Genomic DNA, 6,090 nt, shown 5'->3' on the forward strand with positions numbered 1-6,090 from the left:
GTCTTTCTTGCCATCTTAGTAAGTGCCAAAATAATTTTTCTTTAACATATATTCCCAAAGTCTTAGATGTAATTATGATTTACAGTCAAAAAAAAGTTCTCATGTTCTCTTCTCCCTTCACCCCCCTCCACCATCCATTTCTCTGTTTTCTCTTGCTCTTTTAACTTTCAGACCACAAACATTCTTTTCTTTAAATCTCTAGGAATTTCCTAGATAGAGTTTCCACTCCTCCCCCAAATTTTCCTTATGAAACCAAACAGACCATGTACATTTTCTTGCTTCCTTGTAAAAGGATAAGCAACACATTTTTCTTTCAGACTCTCTTTGGCCTCTGTAACACAATGTCCTCAACACACCATACAAAGGATTTTATAGCCTCAGATGCCTCCTATGGTGTAGGTAGAATTTATGACAATTTTTGGATTATAATTTCAAAGGAGCTAAGAAAAGGATCTTCCTTTTTTCCAGGTCTTTACTCTTTCCCTCTCTTTCCTATTTCTCCTGTATTTCTTTGCCTCCTGCAGACAAATGAATAAGAAGGAAATTCTCACCTAATTAAATTACTTAGGTAAGTAATTTAATTACTAAGTAATTACTTAGGGAAAACCCTCCAACACCCTAAACCTGGCAAAAGCTCTATCTCCATGTGTAGAGACTCAGAGTCACTCCTGTTCAGAACATTGACTTTCTGAGGCTCCTGTTCCCAAAAAGACAGAATGTTCAGATAAATGGGCTCATGAAACATGAGCTGGCTATATGATTTGATAGTATTGATATAGAAAACACAAAAGCAAATTGGATAGATTAAACCAATATAGATAGTAGCTAAGTTAGTAGTTTATGAGAAAAGGCAAAATTTATAGGTTGTGTTAAATATAGACAATTATAAGCAAGAAGCTTGTGAGACAGAGGCAGAACTCATAAATTGTGTTAAACATAGATACTAAGAACATTAGTCACATGGAAAATAAACTAATGGTAGATGGTAGCATAAACAGAAAATATGATAGAACAAACAAGTGTTATTTAGAAAGGAGAGGAAAGATGCATGGTAACCAAAACTAAATGACATTTATCAGGGCAATTTTTCTGTTCCCTTACTAAGGAAAACCAAGTCTTCAAACTGTGACTTCCCACTAAAGGTAGTTGTGGTAGAATCATTGATGGCTTTAGTAACTATTTTAAAAGTCTATAATAAAGCTTATCATTTTAATTAAACCACATTTTAGGGGCTTTAAGAATAACATCTGGTTAGACTACCTTATAATTTATAATTATAATTTATAACATTATGTATGTCTCCAGTCAAGGAATTCTTAAATCAGACACTTAATGCATTTTTAATTAGCACAACTACATTTTCACAGATTCCCCAAATGTGAATGAACTTGAAACTTTTATTCCAACTTGTCATTTCTCAGTCTAAGAGAGAACAAACCATTGAAGTGGGCCTTGCATTATGTGCACAGGGTGTCACACCTGGTGGGAAACAAAAGACTGCCCAATCTTCCATAAATGGACTCTCTGTGAACAACTAAAGCTAAAACTCATTCTATATTTTAAGAGGCACCATCAGTAAGGGGACAGGAGACAGCATTAATATAAGGATGAAAAGCCTATCTCAGGATTTTGGGGTGCCGTGGGAGCTGTGGTTCAAGTCTATTCTTGTTACTCCCAGTTAATCAGGTAGGTCAACGTTCATAATTTCCTTCATGCAAAAAAGAACAAATTTGGGATAATTTATGCCATTATTTATGATTATTTCTCATGAGTTTTGGGTAAATTTAACTATCTCTCTATGCCAAACTTGATCCAGATTTTTTTGTCTATTCAAATATTTAGGTTTGGCCAGATATAGCTGAGGCAGGTGGATGGCTTCAGTCCAGGGATTTGAGACCAGCCTAGGCAACATAGCAAGATTATCACTTAAACAAACAAACAAACAAAAAAACCTCAGATTTTCCTCTACTTACAATAAAAGCTTCTCCAGAGACAAAACAAGTATCAAATTAAAACTAGAATATTATATTCAGCATAGCTAACTCACTAATAGGTTAACTGAATTAATAGCAAAAACTCTAAATTCCATCAAATTATGATTGCACAATAGTTCTGCTTAGAATGTCATACTAATTGCCATGACTAGTTAAGGAAGGTTCCCTATGCAGTGACATCATAATCGCTTGGTAAAATGTAGGACCAGGGGAGAAATGAAGGAGAGTCACTTACCATAGTCACAGTTTAACAAAATAGATTATGATGCTATTCAAGCAGAAAAGCAATAGTAGGAGTTTTAATAAGTCCATGTTGTCTGTGAGATAAGAAGGAAGGCATTTCTATAGAAGGCAGTTAACTATAATAACATGGAGTTCTGAAGAGGTCTATGGGAGAAAGCTATTTGGAAGTCATCAGCTTGCTTTGGAGGATAAAGATATGAAGGTATGGAATATTTTTCAAAATATGTTCTCAGAAGAAAGTAGGACAACCAAAGATGGAACATAGAAAACATTAAAAAGCTGAGATTCCCAGGGCAGTGCCTGTGGCTCAAAGAAGTAGGGCACCAGGCCCATATGCCAGAGGTGGTGGGTTCAAACCCAGCCCTGACCAAAAACTGAAAAAAAAAAAAAAAAGCTAAAACTCCCACTTGCACTGGATTTTTAGGTTAGAAACTATTTTATTCAAGTCTCTGGGAAACTTTTCTTGGCTATAATCAGATTCTCTTCCCCCAGGAATTTCTCTATAAAGCCATACATTTGTTATACTCCGTATCTCAATTATAATTTTTCCTATGGCCAGATAAATTAGTGGAAGACTTAGTATCTCTTAATTACAGTCATTGGCTTTCAAAATGTTGTAAAGACCACCAACCAGTCTTCTGAGCTCTTTGTTTTCTGCATACACCAGCTCACAAAGACTTCCCCCAGCTTGCCACTTTCCCATAAGGCTTGGAAACAATCAGGAAAATTGAAAATAAAGGACCTACAAAAGTATCAGACAAATTCATAACAAAAAAAAAAAGGAACTTGAAGACTTACTATCATGTTTAGTGAAATTTTTTGATAAAATACATTAAAGGAGACAAAGAAGGGTACTTTCAAATGCTAAATTATAGTGTAAGTAAAGGGTGGTGCCTGTGGCTCAAGGAGTAAGGTGCCGGCCCTACATATTAGAGGTGGCAGGTTCAAACCTGGCCCTGGCCAAAAACTACAAAAAAAAAAAAAAAAAAAAAAAAGGAAAAAGAAAATAACCATAATTTAAGTGTAGACGAAAAATTTTGTTTTTTAATATTAATGTTCAATAAAATAAAACAGTAACCATCATTCAGCATTCAGCAGATATGCCAAGTATAAAGACAGCCACAATTTAATAATTGGCTTTAATTCACTGCTCTCCAAGAAATATCAGTGGACAAAGAAATAATATTCTAAAAGACACAAATAAATAATAAAATTGAACTGATAAACACAATTAAATAATTTCCTACAACATAGAGAATGAACAATTTTAAAATTGGTCATGAATTGACTTTCAATTGGTCCAGTAAAAAAAAGTCGAAATATTTTTTACTTCAGAAAATTAACAATATACTAGAAAATAAGGATAGAAATCAGAATCAAAATATAGTCAGAAAAATATAAAATTTTATTCTTCAAAAAAACAAATGCTTCTAGAAATATTTTGGCTCAAAGAGAAAATGAAGACTGAAATTACAAGCTATGTAGAATAGAATGAAAATAAGACAACATGTACTATTATTGGTGGGATGCTACTAAAGCATTTAAGAGGGGAAATTTTTCTTTTTTAGAAAATGAGAATAATTTACAATGATTGAATTTGGGGCCAGGTGTGGTGGCTCACGTCTGCAATCCTTGCACTCTGGGAGGCCAAGGCAGGTGGATAGCTTGAGCTCACAAGTTTGAGTCCAGCCTAAGCAAAAGTGAGACCCCGATCTCTACTAAAAATAGAAAAACTGAGGCAAAAATCTCTCAGCCCAAGAGTTGGAGGTTGCTGTGAGCCGTGATGCTATGGCACTCCACCACTCTACCCAGGGTGACAGCTTGAGCCTCTTGTCTCAAAAAAAGAAAAAAAAATTGAATTTTGCAAATAGAGATACATATTTTAAGTAAAAAAAGTTTTTTCAATTTTATACCTCTGTAATCTGATAATCTCTGATAATCTAAGCATAGTGAATTACATAGAATTTAGGGCAATATAAATTACCAGTATTGATGTAATAATAGTAATAATAACATTGCTCGCAGGCTTGCATGTACCAGGTATCATACTAGAGCATTATAAGCAGCAGATCATTTAATTGTTAGTATCATTCTCTCTCAATATATGAAGACACTGAGAATCAGAGACATTAAACAATATACTCATATATATTTTCATAGAATAACAACCACAGAGGTAAATGAAGGGACTGTCAAATGACTTTCCACTGGAAAATCTTGATGATCCACTGGAAAATCTTGATAATTACCAAAAAGTCTTCATGCCCTTAGGTAAATGTTGTCAGATTGTCATGGATCAGATAATTCCTGTGGGTTGAGCAGTTCCAAGCTATAAACCGTATCTATAGTTCACTCATTAGCATCACCAAAACCTGACATAAATACACCCAAAATAAAAACAAAAGAAAACAAACCAAATGAGAACAATTCAATCATAGTCTAAAGATCAATATTTTAAATAAAATGTTAATAAGTAAAATCCAGCTAATGTGTATAAAAATAATTAATTCAACAGAAACAAACAAAATTCACCCCAGGAATTCAGGGACATTTTGTTGTTCTTCTATTTTTAAGTGGCAAATCTCACTTTTTAACAAGTGCTGTAACTTGCTTCATATGCAAAACACTTTAAAATAATTTTTTTGTAGTTCTCTTTAGTTTCAAGTTCCCAGGCCAGTAAGATTTGCCAACCAGAATTTTGTAACTTCCTGTTGCGCTGATGGATTCCCTTTTGAGTTTCTTTCCCAGGAACAGCAGAACCTCCTTGCAGCCAGGAGATAACTCAACAGTCTTGTATCTCCTGTTTGTCTGGAAAAGACAAGTGATAAACCACTGAAGATTGTGCCCAAGGGCCCTGAGCCTGTGTGCAAGGCTGAGAATGACCAATATTAACTCCTAGATCGTTATAATACTAAAATCCTCACCCGGGAGAGACTTACCTACCATTTTCTGTTCATGGGATGTATGTAACTAGCACGATTGATTTCTCACTGGCTTATTGGCCTGCACTCCACCCCAAACACATGATGTTCACTCCCCACCTGCATTATCATTTTCACCTTCATAAAACCCCCCTGACCCTGTTAATAGGAGAGGTGGATTTGAGGCAGTCTGTGCTTCCCCCTCCCAGCAAATGCATCTCCTGCAGTAAAACCTTTCTTCCTTGACAATTCTCCTAGAGGTAACTGGCTTTCTGTGTGGCCAGCAAGATGAACAGCCCTGTGGGTTCATTAACAATGCCACATAGTGGTTTCATGACTTCTGTAGCTGAGAGGCAAAAACCTCTCCCCCACCTTTATAAAACACTTCAGATCCCTATTTGATGAGTAGTCTCATTTTTCCTCAATAAGGTCAAGGCAGTTTTCAGAATTGCCTGGATTAAAAGAACACACATGAAAAGACAAGTCAGTAACCAGCCAAATAATATTCACAGCTCATCATCCCCACACATTTTAATATAGAGATGATGTATGTTATAAAATAAAAATCAGGCGGCCTTTGGGGGTCTCATTTTGGCTACTTCGAGTCTCCATCTCACATGATGTCCTGAACTGTAGACCGAAACAAATGCCACAGCTCTAGTCAGTTACCAGTTGGGGACTCCCCCGCCCCCGCTGTTCTGTTGCCATGGCAGCGCACCTGGACATCTGGCTGGAAACTTAACTTGCCTCTTCCTGGAGACCAGGTGTGGACTAGCCTTGTCTGCCCCAGAGGGCCCTCACTCCCCACTACCCCACCCTCCCCACCCCCAACTCCTCACACACAACCTCACACCCCAGATTTTCAAAACAGCTTTTCAAACCAGCGCTGTCCTCAAATCTGACTCACAGCCAGTCCCCTTATTCCAGGTTTT

The sequence above is a fragment of the Nycticebus coucang genome, chromosome 9 (genome assembly GCF_027406575.1).
Source record: "Nycticebus coucang isolate mNycCou1 chromosome 9, mNycCou1.pri, whole genome shotgun sequence".
In the NCBI taxonomy this organism is placed as follows: domain Eukaryota; kingdom Metazoa; phylum Chordata; class Mammalia; order Primates; family Lorisidae; genus Nycticebus; species Nycticebus coucang.